Source organism: Schistocerca piceifrons, chromosome 4 (assembly GCF_021461385.2).
Source record: "Schistocerca piceifrons isolate TAMUIC-IGC-003096 chromosome 4, iqSchPice1.1, whole genome shotgun sequence".
In the NCBI taxonomy this organism is placed as follows: domain Eukaryota; kingdom Metazoa; phylum Arthropoda; class Insecta; order Orthoptera; family Acrididae; genus Schistocerca; species Schistocerca piceifrons.
Genome location: NC_060141.1, coordinates 567,911,976 through 567,931,698, shown reverse-complemented (window position 1 = coordinate 567,931,698; position 19,723 = coordinate 567,911,976). Strand labels below are relative to the sequence as shown.

General features: G+C 44.8%; 1 protein-coding gene across 4 annotated transcripts in view; it reads left to right on the top strand.

Moving 5' to 3' along the window:
- The first annotated feature begins 11,295 nt into the window (after positions 1–11,295).
- Positions 11,296–19,723, top strand: part of LOC124796453 (myosin heavy chain 95F) — a 395,608-nt gene continuing 387,180 nt past the window's right edge. For 2 of the 4 annotated variants that reach the window (XM_047260674.1, XM_047260673.1), the window contains exon 1: positions 11,296–11,315. The gene's annotated coding sequence lies outside the window, so the exon portion shown is untranslated. Of the gene's footprint in view, positions 11,316–11,467; positions 11,487–19,723 lie in introns of those variants that run through there. The other 2 variants (XM_047260671.1, XM_047260672.1) reach the window with 2 other exon arrangements.

Below are 19,723 nucleotides of genomic sequence, written 5' to 3'. Positions count from 1 at the left end.
TGCCTCATCTGTTACTCGTAGTTGGTAAGGATCCCAGACAGATAAACAGTACTTAGGTACCGGTCGAACAAATGTTTTGTAAGACATTTCCTTCGTGGGTGAATTACACTTCCTTAAGATTCTCCCAATGAATCTCAGCCTGGCATCTGCTTTCCCTACTTTTTGTATTAATTCCACTTTAGGCCTCTTGGAATGATAATTCCTAGGTATTTTGCGGTAGCTGCTGTTTTCAATGATTTGTCGCGAATGGTGTAACCGAACAGTAGTAGGTCTCTTCATCTACACTCATGCTCATAAAATAAGGATAATGCTGATACATGGTGAAACAACGCTCTGGTGGGTGGTTTGCGTGTTTCAATCACCTCGGGGTATGATCATGCGGTGCATTTGACCTGCGGTTGTCGCACGGTGGCGCTGGCAGCAGAGGTGTGTTGATGCATGTCAGAGTACGGTGCAGCGAGTAAGTGTGCAGACGTTTCCAGACGTGCTAATGGTGACCGTGTGTTGAAAATGGCTCAAAGAACATATATTGATGACGTTACGAGCGGTAGAATACTAGGGCGAATAGAGGCTGGTCAAACACAGCAGGTCGTAGCACGGGCCCTCCGTGTACTACAAAGTGTGATCTCAGTATTATAGCAACGATTCCAGCAGACAGGAAACGTGTCCAGGCGCTACCGTACGAGACGTGCACTGTGTACAACACCACAAGAAGACCGATATCTCACCATCAGTGCCCGCAGACGGCCACGGAGCAGTGCCCGCAGACGGCCACGGAGTACTGCTGGTAGCCTTGCTCGGGACCTTACCGCAGCCACTGGAACAGTTGCCTCCAGGCACACAGTCTACAGACGACTGAACAGGCACGGTTTATTCGCCCGGAGACCTGGAAGGTGCATTTCACTGACCCCTGGTCACAGGAGAGCCCGTAAAGTCTGGTGTCAAGAACACAGTACATGGTCATTGGAACAGTGGTCCCAGGTTATGTTCACGGACGAGTCCAGGTATAGTCTGAACAGTGATTCTCGCCAGGTTTTCATCTGGCGTGAAGCGGGAACCAGATACCAACCCCTTAATGGCCTTGAAAGGGACCTTTATGGAGGTCGTGGTTTGATGGTGTGGAGTGGAATTATGATTGGTGCACGTATACCCCTGCATGTCTTGACAGAGGAACTGTAACAGGTCAGGTGTATCGGGACGTCATTTTGCACCGGTATGTCCGCGTTTTCAGGGGTGCAGTGGGTCCCACCTTCCTCTTGATGGGTGATAACGCACGTCCCCACCGAGCTGCCATCGTGGAGGAGTACCTTGAAACAGAAGATATCTGGCGAATGGAGTGGCCTGCCTGATCTCCAGACCTAAACCCCATCGAGCTCGTATGGGATGCTCTCTGTCGACGTATCCCTGCACGTCTTCAAACCCCTATGACACTTCAGGAGCTCCGACAGGCACTGGTGCAACAATGGGAGGCTATACCCCAGCAGCTGCTCGACCACCTGATCCAGAGTATGCCAACCCGTTGTGCGGCCTGTGCACGTGTGCATGGAGATCATATCCCATACTGACGTCGGGGTACATGCGCAGGAAACAGTGGCGTTTTGCAGCACATGTGTTTCGGGACTGTTTTTCCAATACCGTGGACTTACAGATCTGTGTTGTGTGTGTTCCCCATGTGCCTAAGCTATTAGCACCAGTTTTGTGTAGTGCCACGTTGTCAAACGCCAGCCCCTGCATCAATTGCCTATTCTATAGCGTTGCAATCTTCCTATAGATAACAGCATCGTTCGCGAATAGCCTCGCGTAGCCTTCAACGTTATGCTCCAGACCAGGGTTAATCAACCTCTTTTATCCCACTTTAGTATTTCCGTTAGCAGTAAAGTTTTGTAACCAGCCATCAACTTGAAGGTTGGACGTTAATATTTCTTTGGAAAGTTGGCCACTGACTCTGCAGTGGTGTGCATACACAAACCCTGAGTCTGAGATATTATTATCGCGAGTGGTAGCGTACGAACAGTTGTTGAGAGTATTCGGACGCAGACTACGGTGGAAAGAAAACGCGTGACAAATGAAGGCTCAGCCTGCCGTGACCGTGCTATTAACGCCGGGGGAGACTTTGGTAATAATTGAGGATTTTTGCTAATTTGCTTTTTTGTTGCACGTTGTTGTTGCTTGCTTGCTTGCGCACTGGAGTGATTTTGTCAGATTTCTGGATGCAGACACTGAGAATAATACTCGTATCTTTATAATGACCAGTTACGTGGTAACTGATCTAAGACATTGTGGAATATTTAAAGTTGTTGCTATTCGAACTGTCTAAGAAAAGGAAAGGTCAGAGTAAAGTTCGTCAGTGTTTAAATTGTCCATTTTCAGAATATAGAAAATTAAAAATTTTTATTGGTTTCTTTCATTTTTTTATACCGCCTAAGGCTTGTTGACTAAACCTCTCCTCATCATTCAATTTCTGTATAAAAAAATTGGAGCAGTTGTGTCAGTAGTTTTGATCATGCATCGCATTCTGCGTGGATCACAGTATTTCTTTTGAATTAGTTTAGCGTGTTGCTGGTTGTAGAGTATACACGCAGTTGCAGCGGCAAGACGAGGTAAGTTGTCTGTTCCGTGCAGGAGCATTACTGTATTAATTGTTAGGAGACATTAGAAGATATTTTTATAATAGCAGTGAAGTAGAAGAGAATTTGATTTTTCATGATTTGTAGGAAGAGTAATAAATTTCTTTTTTTTCTTTTCTTCTTTTTCTCATACCACTAATATCATATGAGATGGAGCCTTACACATTTCCGTAGGTCTTTCGCCTGAACAATAATAGTTACAAATATTGAAATAGACAACTTTCAAGCTTCACGGTAATAGTGTTTTGTAAAGTGTGAAGTAGCTTTGCTTAATAAAATTTATAAAGCAGAGTTACAACAATTTAAAGCAGATAATAATAATTATTTGCCAAATATCTTGAAATGAGACAGTCTCAGTTGCAATTTTTTTATTTCTGGAAGTGAAAAAATAGCAGCAGAGGCTGTCTCATTTCAAGAAATACACTACTGGTCATTAACATTGCTACACCAAGAAGAAGTGCAGATGATAAACGGGTATTTATTGGACAAATATATTATTCTAGAACTGACATGTGATTACATTTTCACGCATTTTGGGTGCATAGATCCTGAGAAATCAGTTCCCAGAACAACCACATCTGGCCGTAATAACGGCCTAGATACTCCTGGGCATTGAGTCAAACAGAGCTTGGATCGTGTGTACAGGTACAGCTGCTCATGCAGCTTCAACGCGATACCACAGTTCATCAAGAGTAGTGACTGGTGTATTGTGACGAGCCAGTTGCTCGGCCACCATTGACCAGACGTTTTCAATTGGTGAGAGATCTGGAGAATGTGCTGGCCAGGGCAGCAGCCGAAAATTTTCTGTATCCAGAAAGGCCCGTACAGGACCTGCAACATGCGGTCGTGCATTATCCTGCAGAAATATAGGGTTTGGCAGGGATCGAATGAAGGGTAGAGCCACGGGTCGTAACACATCTGAAATGTAACGTCCACTGTTCAAAGTGCCGTCAATGCGAACAAGAGGTGACCGAGAAGTGTAACCAATGGCACCCCGTACCATCACACCGGGTGATACGCCAGTAAGGCGATGATACATGCTTCCAATGTGCATTCACCGCGATGTCACCAAACACGCATGCGACCATTATGATGCTGTAAACAGAACCTGAATTCATCTGAAAAAATGACGTTTTGCCATTCGTGCACCCAAGTTCGTCGTTGAGTACACCATCGCAGGTGCTCCTGTCTGTGATGCAGCGTCAAGGGTAACCGCAGCCATGGTGTTCGAGCTGATAGTCCATGCTGCTGCAAACGTCGTCGAACTGTTCGTGCAGATGGTTGTTGTCTTGCAAACGTCCTCATCTGTTGACTCAGGGATCGAGACGTGGCTGCACGATCCGTTATAGCCATGTGGATAAGATACCTGTCATCTCGACTGCTAGTGATACGAAGCCGTTGGGATTCAGCACGGCGTTCCGTATTACCCTCCTGAACACATCGATTCCATATTCTGCTAACAGTCATTGGATCTCGACCAACGCGAGCAGCAATGTCGCGATACGATAAACCGCAATCGCGATAGGCTACAATCCGACCTTTATCAAAGTCGGAAACATGATGGTACGTATTTCTCCTCCTTATACGAGGCATCACAACAACGTTTCACTAGGCAACGCCGGTCAACTGCTGTTTGTGTATGAGAAATCGGTTGGAAACTTTCCTCATGTCAGCACGTTGTAGGTGTCGCCACAGGCGCCAACCTTGTGTGAATGCTCTGAACAGCTAACCATTTGCGTATCACAGCACCTTCTTCCTGTCTGTTAAATTTCGCGTATGTAGCACGTCACCTTCGTGGTGTAGCAATTTTAATGGCCAGTAGTGTACATAGCCGGTTGCTGCACCAGGCGCTCAGTATGGAATGGAACCAATTCTACTTACCAATTACTTTATATCAAATATTAATGAAAACTTATTGTTTAATATCCCAACCTCCTGTCGTCCACCATGAAAGCTGGAACACCCACTAATGGGTAGGGCCCAGGTTGACTATCACTGTTGTAGATAATTACTACACATATTGTACACAGTAATGACCCCGTCATACACCGTTGCAGTACCCTGAAATTACGTTTACATCTGCCGATTTTGTCCCTTTATGAACGACTCTTTGCGTTCTGTTTTAAGAACGACATTTTGTGTTCTGTTTGTAAGGAATTCCTGAATCCAATCACAAACGCTAATCCGATACTCTTCAAGTTTATATGTTTTTCACTTAACGACAGATGCGGTACCGTATGGCGTGGCTTCGTGAAGTAAAGGAACACATGATCAACCTTGGCGCCTTATTCGCAAGAATCCTGAAATCCTTGTTGATTTTTATAGAGGAGAAGTGCTTTCTCTGAAAACGTTATAATGCTTGAGCATAAACATGTTCCATAACTCTACAACAGACTGACGTCAACGACACAGGCTTAAAATGGCGCATGTGTACGACGACCCTTCATTAAAACGGGAATGAGCTGCTCTTTATTGTAATAGCTAGGTGGCCTTCGTTAATCCAGCGACCTAGATAAACTACTGCTAGAAAAGGAGCCAGTTCTGTCACAAAATTTCTGTAGAATGTTGCGGGTATCTCATCATATCCAGTAACCCAGTAACATTTCCATATTTAGTATTGTTACCAGGCCTGGTAGGATATATAAGGGGCGCGAACAGCGTAAGTTTTTGAGTGAACACTGCGAAGGACACGGAAATGTCGCGTGCGCGTGTGAACAGCGTTATAATCACCCAACAGTCTGAATGGGGCGTCACTGTGGGTCTCCATCGGCCAGCTGGTCGAATCCTCAAATATCCAGATTTGTGAGCCATTTGGATGTGACAGTGGGTCAATGTTGGTCTGCACTGCATGGAATCGTGAGAGCAGACACATACGTCGCCAACGTTCCGCTCGACCACGTCTAACCACCACATGGGAGGATCACCGTATTGTGTACAAAGGACATCATAACTCTTTCACATCTCCGACTACCATCTGAAAACAAATAACGGGTCCCCCTGCAGAATTCTGTATCATCCCACACCATTAGTTGACTATCAACAATCTGTCTAGGGCATAGGCTGTTGTTGATACCACAACACCAGCAGTGCGTTTGGAGTGGTAGTGCGACCAGAATGTATGGACTGCTGATGAATGGCGCTACCCCGTGTGGCCATCATCAGGGAGTATGGCGGCGATCTGGAAAAGAGATCTAGTCCTTCAAATATTTCTGAGAGCCACAGCGGTATTCCTGCTCTCGTCATGGAGGAGAAAGCTAGCGATTATGACAAAGTGATAGTTGGTAGTGACTGAAGGAACTCTGATGGCACAATGGCACGTGAGGACGGGAGGAAGGAAGAAATATCGAGTTTAACGTCCCGTCGACTTCGAAGTCATTAGAGACGGAGCACAAGCTCGGATGGTGTCAAGGATGGGGAAGGAAATCGCCCGTGTGCTTTCAAAAGAAACCATCCCGGCTTTTGCCTGGAGCGATTTAGGGAAATCACGGAAAACCTAAGCCTGGATATCCGGACGCGGGTTTGAACCGTCGTCCTCCCGAATGCGAGTCCAGTGTGTTAACCACTGCGCTACCTCGCTCAGTGGTGCGTCACGGGCATCCTGAGAGGCCATGTGTTACCTCTCATACGACAGTAGCGCGGTGCCATCCTTTAACAGGACTACGCTTGCCGCATCTGACAAATGTCTCTGTGATGCTGAGAAACTCATGTGGCCACCAAGATGCCCAGTACTGACCCTGATAGAACATAATGTTGGACCAGCCCGGATCCCAATTCCATTCCAGTGCCAGTATCCTGGATATCAACGACCAGTTACAACAGTCATGGGTCAGCTTGTCTTATTGTCTTAGGAGAGGATACGACGGTTTTATGACACCCTTCTCAAACGAATCAGTGCATGCATCCAGGGTCAGAGGGGGTGCAGCGTCTTACTGATAAGTGGGCTCATACTGTTAGGTCCTTTGTAAATGTGATTCGATTTTGTAATCACTGACATAACATCGTATCCCTTCAACTCACGAAACTTCACTTTATACCCTTCTCCCCCTCTGGGTGTTCCACTTACAAGTCAGACAATGCTTTTTTAAGGCTGTCATATTTCTTTCTTTCACTGGTGCCATGACCCGCACTGGCGCAGGTTCGTCATTGTTAGGAACGGATTTGGCAAGGTTAGTGGAAACGGGCAGCCAGATGCCCTTCCTGCCGCCACCCCGTACCCCCTGGGACGGAATTAGTATACCCCTGCTCTGTCTGCGACTAGTGTAATTAATGGATTAGTGCGAACACGTTCAGATGTCTGCGAGTTGTGGAGCTGAGGCGGAATGAGGGGACCAGCCCGGTATTCACCTAACGGGATGTGGAAAACCGCCTAAAAACCACATCCAGGCTGGCCGGCTCACGGGCCCTCGTCGTTAATTCGCCGGGCGGATTCGATCCGAGGCCGGCGCGCCTACCCGAGTCCAGGAAGCAGCGCATTAGCTACCTTGGTGGGTTTAAGGCTGTCGTCTTTGTATACATTTAATTCCTTTCCCCTGTTAGTCCTCATTCGTATGGGTGGCACACTTTTGAGCAGTGTTGTACGATGGATGGCACGAGTGTTTTGTACACAGTCTCTTTTTGTTAACTTATTGCACTCTCCTGTTATTCTAGCAATGAACCAAGTCTGCTGCATGTTTCACCCATGTGATCGTTTCATTTCATATCCCCATACACTGTCACACCGAGGTATTAGAGTTGAGCGATTTCAGTTGTACTTCATTCACAATAGTCATATGGTACTATGTTTTTCGTTTTGTGAAGTGCACAGTTTTACATTTCTAAACATTTAAGGCGTCAGTCTTTGCACAACTTTGAAATGTTATTAGTGGCGGCTCCAGAGATTTTGCCGCTCCGTGCACCCCCCCCCCCCCCCCCACCCTTTCCCCTCCCTAGCCGGTCCCACTCCTTGTAATTTCACACATTGTCAACATTTTTCACAATGTCGTTCACCTGCGAGGTCTTATTTGTACACATCACACTTGCTCACACATGTTTCTGACTGAGTACGTCTTTACGACCACCAGTAATGAAACGGAAGAGAAACGTTTTCAGTATAATACATTTTGAGTTATAACTCCAAAATTAATTACGTTCCCTGAGCGAAGGGGAGCGAGCGGTGCGAAACCGGTAGCAGGACCAGCTCAGCTGAGTATTGCATTGTCGACGGCACGTCTCCGCTTCTGATGCACAAACTGAAAGGTCATAGAAAGCGAATCACTTACATGTAAATGCTTCATTTATTGAAAAAAAAGTGTATACATCGTCACTACCTATTTAGTGCGTCCATAGTACACAAAGGAAAATCTTCTATGATCGAATATTAAAAGTCGTGCTTTCCGACAAGCCCAAAAGAATAAGTTTTGAAACCACTTTCTTCATTTACTGTAGCGAAAATTAACAGTTATATCCTAAACAAAGTTGTTGAAACTCGAAGAGAGTGAAATGGAACGAAATTGCATAAACAGTTCGTGGAGTGCTGGTTAGTTGCTTCAGCCCCAAATTAAGGTTTGGTAGCTGTTTTCCGTTTTATCTTAGCAACAGTATCTATTGATTATGGCTTCAACGCCGAGAAAGAAATGGGAATGAGCGAATGCTAAAAGAACAAGAATGTAAGTGGTATTAATGGCACATCCAAAGGAGTGGGAGTGATGCGGAAGGACGCCATACATGTTTACACGAGTAAATGCCCCTTAATTACAGTGTCTGGATTCTGAGGACTATAGCATTTGACGGGCAGTGCATATTTCAGTTACTTTACCTGTTTATTAGAAAGGGTTTTTCTCAGCTGTACTGCTATAGGTATTTAAGGAATAATTAGACCACGATCAACTGACGTTTATCTTCATCTCTCTCTCTCTTTTTTTATATAGAACTTACAACTACTTAAGCCTAACTAACCTAAGGACATCACGAACATCCATGCCCGAGGCAGGATTCGAACCTGCGGCCGTAGCGGTCGCGCGTTCCAGACTGAAGCGCCTAGAACCGCTCGGTCGCAGCGGCCGGCCACATGGTACAAATTGACTTGGCAACACTGCCGCTAGCAACCTTTGGTATTTTGAAAGAGACGTGACCAATTCCGGCGCATCCTTAGTCGCCAATTTCACAATAACGTAGACTGTTACCTGTAGGATACTAGATTTTATGAACGATTTGCATCTACAGCTTATTCTCAGACTTCTTCGTTTATACAAAACTTTCATTGTTTTGTTTCATCCATCCTTTTGGAACCATACTAAACCACAAGTTTTTGCGAACCCCATCAAACCCCGCTGCCGGGGCGGTGGTACGGTTCGCCCTCCTCCACCTCTCCCTCCCCCGCTAGAGCCGGCCCCGAATCTTATAAAGATGAACTGAATATTCGTACTTCTTTTTCAGCTTTCGTTATAGACAACTACATTACTACACTGAAGAGCCAAAGAAACTGGTACGCGTGCCTAATATCGTGAAGGACCGCCGCGAGCACGCAGAAGTGGTGCAGCACGACTTGGCATGGACTCGATTACTGTCTGAAGTAGTGCTGGAGGGAATTCACAACGTGTATTCTGCAGGGCTGTCCACAAATACGTAAGATTACAAGGGGGTGAAGATCTCTTTTGAACAGCACGTTGCAAGGTATCCCAGATATGCTCAATAATGTTCATGTCTGGGGAGTTTGATGGCCAGCGGAAACGTTTAAACTCGGAAGTGTGTTCCTGGGGCCACTCTGTAGCAATTCTGGACGTGTGGGGTGTCGCAATGTCCTGCTGGAATAGAGTAAGTCCGCCGGAATGCGCAATGGACGTGAATGGATGCAGGTGATCAGACAGGATTCTTACGTACGTGTCACCTGTCAGAGTCGTATCTAGACGTATCAGGGGTCCCATATCACTCCAACTGCACACGCTACACACCAGCTTGAACATTCCCCAGCTGACATGCAGGGTCCATGGGTTCATGAGGTTGGCTCCTTAAACGTCCATCCGCTCCATACAATTCGAAACGAGACTCGTCCGACCAGACGACATGTTTCCTGTCATCAACAGACCAGTGTCGGTGTTGACGGGCCCGGGCGAGAGGTAAAGCTTTGTGTCGTGCAGTCATCAAGGGTACTCGAGTGGCCTTCGGTCCCGAAAGCCCATATCGATGATGTTTCGTTGAATGGTTCGCACGCTGACACTTGTTGATAGCGCAGCATTGAAATCTACAGCAATTTGCGGAATGGTTGCGCTTCTGTCACGCTGAACGATTCTCATCAGTCGTCGTTGGTCTCGCTCTTGCAGGATGTTTTTCCAGCGCAGCAGTTTCAGAGATTTGATGTTTTACCGAATTATGTTAACAGAATCTTCCGTCGGTTCTTAGTAGAACAACATTCTGATAAATGAAAAGCACCAGTTTGCTTTTTTTCTACAATATTACTTTTATTGTTAACCGGTTTTCGGCTTACAAGGCCATCTTCAGACATTCACTCAGTAAATTACTTTTATTGTTAACCGGTTTTCGGCTTACAAGGCCATCTTCAGACATTTACTCAGTAAATGTCATTCACTCAGTAAATGTCTGAAGATGGCCTTGTAAGCCGAAAACCGGTTAACAATAAAAGTAATATTGTAGAACACATGCAAAATGGTGCTTTTCATTTATTTTAGCGGATTCCTCAAGCGGTACACTAATGAAATGGTTGTGCGGGAATATCCCCACCTCATCTCTGCATCGGAGATGCTGTATCCCATGGCTCGTGCGCCGACTACAACAACACGTTCAAACTCACTAAAATCTTGATAACCTGTCATTGTAGCAGCAGTAACCGATCTAACAACTGCGGCAGACACTTGTTGTCTTACTTAGGTGGTGCCGACTGCAGCACCGTATTCTGCTTGTTTACATACCTTTGTGATATTAGAAACAAATAAGCCCTCGGTCACAAATATTAAGTTAAAACTGACCAGGTTTCGACGCTATTATGAGCGTCGTCTTCAGAATTAAACTAACTGTTCTAAAACATAATAGGTGTATAAGACATTAATAAATTAAAGTGTGTACTGACTGGAAAGAGATGCAGTACTTACAAGTCACATTTTAAAAAATCTAAGCCGGAAAGGCGACGTCATGAATAGTTGTGAATAAGTTAAGATGGCGAGGCGCTAAGGGCTGCTCGTACCTGAGTGAACAAGGGTTGCAACTTAATATTTTTGACCGAGGGCTTATTTGTTTCTAACATAATTCTGACACGGTCACTGAACCTTAGCAGCTATGTTCAAAGTTTTACATACCTTTGTATTTGAGTACGCGTGCCTATACCAGTTTCTTTGGTGCTTTAGTGTATTAAAATGTTCTTTGCTTCAAGAGGAACTGATAATGCTGGTGGCTGTCGCAGCTGAATTCCTACAGCCTCTGCTTCCTACGAAGGCTTTCAGGAACTGATGGTGCTGACTTCCTACAGGTCTGGTGGCTTCCTACAGAACGCTTCCGGAGGGCAGTTGCCGGGTATGCAAATGGCGGCGCGTTTCGCGAAGGGCCGCGAGCCGTGGCGCCCGGTGGACAGCCCTGCAACCGCTGGAACAGTACGTGGCTGACGCGGCGAACAAGAGACAGTCGGCGGCGGCAGGGCTCAGCCGAGTCGCGCGCCAGTCTGCGGCGGACCTGTGGCGTAGCAACACGTTCGCCCGTCTGGTGAGTCCGCGCTGCGCTGCGCCCTCACAGCTGGAACGCACTCACCTGCCGCGCGCGCGCCAGCCCACCACCGCCAACCGTCGGCTTTGTCAGCTGTGCTGCAAACTGACGGAGGTCAACTTCGCACCGCTGCGTTTGTCCTCAGTCAGGCTCCACGAACATTGGCACCAGGTGAACTTTTAACATCAGTGAACCAAACGGACACACGGAGCTCTACACTAACAATTGCCATTTCAAACTTTGTTCCTTTAGCTGAACTGTGCGGCTGCGCCTTCCTGAGTGACACAAGTTCCACTCTGCCGTCATCTTTCTCCTGCTACAGCGAAATGCACATAGATCACCTCGCAAGACGTGCGAAAATGACACTTAAGAACTACACCTTTTTGCAGTGTTAATTATTCGATATTGCCTACTCATTTCCCTACCAGTTTCTCTATTTACATGCTACCGTCATTGCCTTAAGGAAAACCCATTCAGGCTATTTTTACAAGTTTGTGGCAGGGACTACCTAGAATTTTACCTGTACCGTTTGGCGTTCTTCCGGTTTCTTTTACCGCTAGCAATATATAGTGGCAGTTAATAGTATACACGGTTTCCTGTGCTCTGCGACTTCCGACGCATGACGAATGGAAGGGTGGTCGGAGTGGGAGTGGAAGATGAATGTGTTTATGAGGGAAAAGTAATTTCCGCGTGGGAGGGACAAAACTACAGCTTGTGTGCGACAACTGGAAAGAGAGAGTGTTCGCGTCCTGGGCGTAACGTACATCTGACGTGACCGAATTAAGTGCGAGCTTCGGAGGTTCATTTGTAGTTGCTCTTTCTCATTAGAACAACATATGTAGCAGGTGTCAAGTGTCCGCTAGTCTGTTTTTAGGGTAGTAAATCTGCGTTTCACGTTATGGTAGGACGCAAAATCTGCTGAAAACACGCACGACGATGTGAAATAACATCTTTAATGGTTAATAATTGAGGCTGAAATTGTGTTAATCTTTATGTTTCCCTTGGTACGTATTTCTAGGCTGAGTACCGATAATGGCCAGTGCACACTTCGATGCTCAAATATTCTTCCAAACAGCTTGTGAGGTTAAAAATCTGTACAATACTTAGTAATATTTCATTTTTGTTCATCTCAGTAATACGCTCTCACTGACACCTACTACAAGGAGCGTGCTTTGTGCGTAAATGCAACCTGTCAGCATTCTGTAAGTATATTCTCATTCGCTAAATCATCAGTCAGAACTGTTGTCAGATCTAGTGCAAGTATTAAATCACATTTTCTGCTTACAATACGTGAAACCGCCAGTTATAATTTGACTTAGAACTGTCATACAGTGACCTGGCGTGTAGGAGGATAAAAGTGTGCTTCCGCCTCTAGATGATGGCGTCAGTCTGTGTTTAGCTAGAACTATAATCGACCTTGACGGTTGGTTCCAATGAAACTAGAGTCCCCTCTTCGTAATGAAAACGTCCGCGAGAGAGCCATCATTACGTTCGTAGATCACAGGCGAAAGGAAAGGACAGCTCAGCTTATAACTTACTGTACGCAGCCTTTATATGTGGCCGGATAAAGGTTTTAGTAGCCGTGCCTCATCATTGATCATTCTACATCATTTCGCGTTAGCTGCCACGCTTCTCAAGGGATGTACAAACGTTTATGGCTTATCGGTTTCCCTTTCCTACTTGTTCAGGAAAGTGAAAAAATCAGTGCAGAATTTTAACTTCACGCTAGTGCATACGCACAGGTTACGTGGGGCGGTCCTCAGCGCGGTACATATACATATTAAGTTGCAATTTCTTTGAAATAGTAAATCGTGCTGCATCAAGCGCATCTCAATGCAGCAGATAAGAACAAAGGCATTTTCGTATAACTAGTATGTAATAACCGACCTTGTGAATTTGTTAACTTCCAATAAGGTGAGACAGAGAGAAATTACTGTACGTCGATTAAAACAACAAAGTGAGTGACAATCAAGTAATGAGGGGGCCGACATCAGTTCACGTTTGTCCAGGCATACAATATGGCTGCAGCAGCAACAGCTAGGTGTATCCGTTCTAGATACGTTCACAAGTTGCCCGTTTACGCCAGTACTGGGTCTGATCCGCATGATGGTAATTTAACACTTTTCTGACCGACTAATTTAGGACATTTTGTGGAGTAAATTAAACAATGGAGCGACGAACAATGCAGACGGAAACGTATTACAATTGCTAACGTTTCCGGCCTGAAGCGTCGTCTGCAATAGTGTGTAGCAACTAACTCCTGAGGTAGCAGAGCGATATGACAACGGTAGACAGAAAAGCAAGCGTGACCAAGGTCATTCTTTGATTGATTGTTGTTATGGTAATTACATTATCACCTTTTTCTTATAATTCGCCGTTGCCTACTAGGCGCAGATGTTTGGGGAGGGGGTCACAATTTGTTACTGTCTCCTTCCCCTCCAAACAAATCTTGTCATCATCTCTTAACATGTTGGAGACTTAGATTTGTTAATAATAATAATTTGTTTACAATTGTGTTTAGTACATTGTCTTAGCCTAATCACCAAGAAATTGTCCATCAAAGAAATACGTCATTTGAAAATCTGGGATTTGCAGTCATGCTGTTTATTGCTTTAAGAAGTAATAACAGCGAAAATCACAACTCGACACTGTCTCACCCAAGAGGGGCCGGGGGGCAGACCTGGGGGTATGGTGTATTTTTAATATTTTGGACGACGAATGGCGACTTTTAAGCAGACATAAAAATGTTCCACTTCCGACCTTGTTAAAAACTTGCGTAATACCGACTTTTAAACCATTTATTGAAAGAAAAGGACCAGAGCGAGTTTGTAAACGGGTAATGTCCTACAGGGCCTTTTCTTTGCTGTTTTGACTGCAAACAGTCCTCTGGTTTGCCGGTTGTGCGTGTCAAGTCATCTAATCCCATACTCAGGGACTGAGCATAGGGGAGAAGGTGCAGGAATCTTGAACCGCCGTTCTAAGCTAGGTCTTACTGGAGGTGGTTTGTCGTTGCCTTCCTACTACCCGTTACGAAGTATCAAGTGTGTATCTGCGTTGTGTGGATGACTGAAGGCGTGTTGTGTTTGTGTTGTTATGGATGAAGGGAAGGGAGATAATAGAACCTACTCCTCTCGAACACTCCAAAGGGGTCGCCTAGCTTGGCACATCCCAGTCCGACGTATGGATCATCATCGACGGTGTCGCATGCTCTTACTTCGTGAGAAACTGTGGACAGGTTTGGAACTTAATCCAGGGACACTGACGCAAAGGATGTTTATCAGGAACTTCAGCTAATCTTGCTGACTAAATACTGGCACTGAAAGTTTTCTACTACGATGGCCCGAGGAGAGCGCCGCAGCGCTGATGTTCGTTGGCGACCTTGGCTACGATGGCGGGTGCGGTTCTGCATGTGGACTCACGAAATGGCTCCCATTTTTTCTTGACGGCCAGCACCATAAGCCGGTGAAGAGCGACATTACTTGGATCGAATGTTCTCTGCAGGCGATTGGGCCATAAGCCCATCCACGTGGACTAGGGCTCCGGCAAGAAACTGAAATCTGTCCTGTGTTAAATATAGCTTGCGATTTCTAGAATTCTTGGCCATTATCAGCTCTTAGTGCCCACGCTGCTCTATTCTCCGAAAGCTCGTTGATAAATTTGTCTGTGTTACTATACAAAATCTTGTTCTAAAATGATCTTGGGAGGTCTGGAGATATATGCCTGTGCTGCCTACATGGACATATACAGGTGCATCCGTCTGGAACTTACAACGGGAGGCCACGATGTAGGGATCACAGATATACCGGGTGATCAAAAGGTCAGTATAAATTTGAAAACTGAGTAAATCACGGAATGATGTAGATAGAGAGGTACAAATTGACACACATGCTTGGAATGACAAGGGGTTTTATTAGAACAAAAAAAAAAATACAAAAGTTCAAAAAATATCCGACAGATGGCGCTTCATCTGATTAAAATAGCAATAATTAGCATAACAAAGTAAGACAAAGCAAAGATGATGTTCTTTACAGGAAATGCTCAATATGTCCACCATCATTCCTCAACAATAGCTGTAGTCGAGGAATAATGTTGTGAACAGCACTGTAAAGTATGTCCGGAGTTATGGTGAGGCACTGGCGTCGGATGTTGTCTTTCAGCATCCCTAGAGATGTCGGTCGATCACGATACACTTGCGACTTCACGTAACCCCAAAGCCAATAATCGCACGGACTGAGGTCTGGGGACCTGGGAGGCCAAGCATGACGAAAGTGGCGGCTGAGCACACGATCATCACCAAACGACGCGCGCAAGAGATCTTTCACGCGTCTAGCAATATGGGGTGTAGCGCCATCCTGCATAAACATCGTGCGTTCCAGCAGGTGTTTATCAGCCAGGCTGGGGATGATGCGATTCTGTAACATATCGGCGTACCTCTCACCCGTCACGGTAGCAGTCACTGACGTTTTGCTGTGCAGCGCCATCTGTCGGACATTTTTCGAACTTTTTTTTTTGTTCTAATAAAACCCCATGTCATTCCAAGCATGTGTGTCATTTTTCACCTCTCTATCTACATTATTCCGTGGTTTTTAAGTTTTCAAATTTATACTGATTTTTGATCACCCGGTACTTCAAACTTTGCACACCTTTAGTAGACATTTATGACAACTACTCTTGCAATTCTGAGAATATCGCAAGAGAAGTTTTACACGTCTATTATGTGGCTTATGAATCTGCCAGTAGGAGCGTGGCGGTCAAGTGATTAGCGTTCGAACTTCGTGAAGACGAACGTGTATGAGGCGACGGTTCGAGTCTCGCTCAAACTTAATTATTAATCTATTTTTTCATCACTGGTCATATTATTTAATTTAGAAGACATTTGAGAGGTAATAAGATGAAAAAAATCGCATTTATTTGCACAAAGTATTTGTATGAAGTTTCAATTTGTGTTTTCCATGTCTGTATGGTAAATGACATCCTGCAACGTGTGATGTCGAGAGCACATCGGACGAGTAATTCCACATGACTCTTGTGGTCTGGCGCACTGTGACTTGCTATACTACTGACTGTCAATAACGTCATTCGCATCATTATTCATCGAGGTTTGACTTGGACTTTCCAAACGTGTCCCTCATCTTTGAAAATTTAATTACAAATAGTAAACAGTTAAGTAATATATGAAATTCACTACAATTTCACGAAAATGCGCATGGTTTATTTCATTATGTTACTCTCAAATGTCACACAAATTAAATAATGTGGCCAGTGATGAAAATAATGTAGATTGAAACATTAGTATTAACTGTATTCGAACCTTTGCCTCGTCCACGGCCGTTACGCTAATCAATAATGCTAACCACATGATCACAATGACTTCTTGCGCCCGTAACCATTGCATTGATACATCATTTAAATAAGAGACGCGTAAAACTTCTCTTAAAATTTTCTCGGAACTGCCAGAGTAGTGCACCTTACTACTTTCACATTATGTTGTTTCAATGGCCTAGTAAAGGTGTACAAAGTTTGAAGTAAATCCGTGATCCCAACGCCTCACGTTGTTAGATGTTCCCCATAATTCAGTATTGTGGCACCCTGATAACTTTTACACATTTATACTCGTTACCTGTTGCTGTTTCCCCAGGGCTGCATAAAAACTAATTCACAAAAAATTCATTTTCCACTCCAGTTGGCAAAGGTACTTGCACAGATAAAGAGGTGCGTTCTCGGCTGTAGATGATTACTTGACAGATAACCGAGCGAGGTGATCCAGTGGTCAGCAAACAGGGCTCACATTCTGGAAGAACTGGGTCCAGTTCTCCGTGCAACCACCCTGATTGTTTTCGTAAAACGACTAAGGCAAATTCTGGGATTGTTTCGTTGAAAGGACACCATCTATTTTCTTCCTCATTCTTGGACTATGCGGCTCAGTCTGTAAAGACCTCGTGGTCGACATGACATTACAGCCTAACTTTCCAGTTTTGAATGATAGGACTCTTCTTTTTATGTTTTTGTCAAATATGGACACCTTATGAAGTCTTCAGCTTAGTGAAAACCTTGTAGCGTTTTAATCGTATCACCTAAGGATGTCTGCAGCGACAAAATAAGATTCTTTTTTGTTTATTATGACCGATTTCGTCTTATGTTAAAACCATCCTCAGATTTTTTGGGCTTCGTGTGGCTGGTGCAGGCGGCTCCTCGGTTTTTCAAGTGATACCACGATCGTGCACCAGCCATAATGAGCCCAAAACATCTGAGGTTGGCTTTAACATAAGCCGAAAACGGTCATAATAATAAAAAAAAGATGTTGCGACCTCGACTAAAGTTTTAACTGAAATTAGGTTTTTTCGTTGTGAAGCCCTTCTCCGTTATAGCTTTACGTTTTGTTTACAGTCATCAACATACTAACATAATACTAAACATATAACGGGCGAAGGCCACAAACCACTGTGCCGAAACCTAACATTCTGTTAAGAGAACAATCGACAATTATTTACGTATTCATAAAGTCTGTGACGCTTGAATATGGTGGCTATATTAGCAAACAGGATACGATTTTATTATTAAGTTGACATAAAAAAGAGATGAGTTACTTTGCTATTGTTAAGACAAAAAAACAGGTGCAAACAGATCCTGGTACCACACGAAAGCAAATGAAAATTCCGCTGCGTAACAGAGTTCTGTGTCATTAATTTGTCATTAATAACCCATCTCAGTTCAAAAATAACAGCGAAGTGCATAACTACAACATTAGAAGAAAGAATTATCTTCACTGTTCTGGATTAAATTTCACTTTGGCACAGAAAGGGATGGATTATGCTGCCACTAAAATCTTTGGTCATTTGCGAAATAGCATTAAAAGTCTGACAGATAGCCAACCAACATTTAAAAGCAAATTAAAAGAATTTCTGAATGAAAACTCCATCTACTCAATAGGTGAATTCTTAGATATGAAGTAGTAACTCTAAAAAATAATTATTATTTAGTGTAAACATCATTACGAAATCTCGTATTCATGATCTATGGAACAAGGATTAATGTATGTATGTATGCACTAATTTAACGAGTAAACTTATTTACAGTGCGGTATTGTAACTTGACTAGTAGATATTATTTGTTCACTCGTTTGCGCTGCGCCCCTATTTTGTTCCAAGAAAGGGCTCGCAAAACAGTGTTTGTGTTCGTTGAGACTGCTGCGTATCTATTCCTGTCTACAAATTGGCAGGCGCAAAATTCACAAGCACGAACCGGACTACCGTACTAATACAAGGCAAACTATCGAAACAAGTGGTGTTTCTGCAGTGTAACGGATAACGCTTTTGAAGTAGTGTAATAACTCGTGGGGTGTTGTTGTTAGAATCTTGGAAAGACGTTCAGTGTGGCCCAAATCATTTACACTGTCTCTTTCATTGCAAAAATATGCATTATTATAATTAGGGAATCAAATCGTGGTGCTATAAAACGTCGTTGTTTGTAGAATCGTCGCAAAGCTTAGCATGTAAAGCTCCTGCATGCATACTTCCATTCTGTGATTTCGGAAAGATTCGGAGTGGCACGTATAGCCTATCCAAGCTGTTTATTATACACTCCTGGAAATTGAAATAAGAACACCGTGAATTCATTGTCCCAGGAAGGGGAAACTTTACTGACACATTCCTGGGGTCAGATACATCACATGATCACACTGACAGAACCACAGGCACATAGACACAGGCAACAGAGCATGCACAATGTCGGCACTAGTACAGTGTATATCCACCTTTCGCAGCAATGCAGGCTGCTATTCTCCCATGGAGACGATCGTAGAGATGCTGGATGTAGTCCTGTGGAACGGCTTGCCATGCCATTTCCACCTGGCGCCTCAGTTGGACCAGCGTTCGTGCTGGACGTGCAGACCGCGTGAGACGACGCTTCATCCAGTCCCAAACATGCTCAATGGGGGACAGATCCGGAGATCTTGCTGGCCAGGGTAGTTGACTTACACCTTCTAGAGCACGTTGGGTGGCACGGGATACATGCGGACGTGCATTGTCCTGTTGGAACAGCAAGTTCCCTTGCCGGTCTAGGAATGGCAGAACGATGGGTTCGATGACGGTTTGGATGTACCGTGCACTATTCAGTGTCCCCTCAACGATCACCAGTGGTGTACGGCCAGTGTAGGAGATCGCTCCCCACACCATGATGCCGGGTGTTGGCCCTGTGTGCCTCGGTCGTATGCAGTCCTGATTGTGGCGCTCACCTACACGGCGCCAAACACGCATACGACCATCATTGGCACCAAGGCAGAAGCGACTCTCATCGCTGAAGACGACACGTCTCCATTCGTCCCTCCATTCACGCCTGTCGCGACACCACTGGAGGCGGGCTGCACGATGTTGGGGCGTGAGCGGAAGACGGCCTAACGGTGTGCGGGA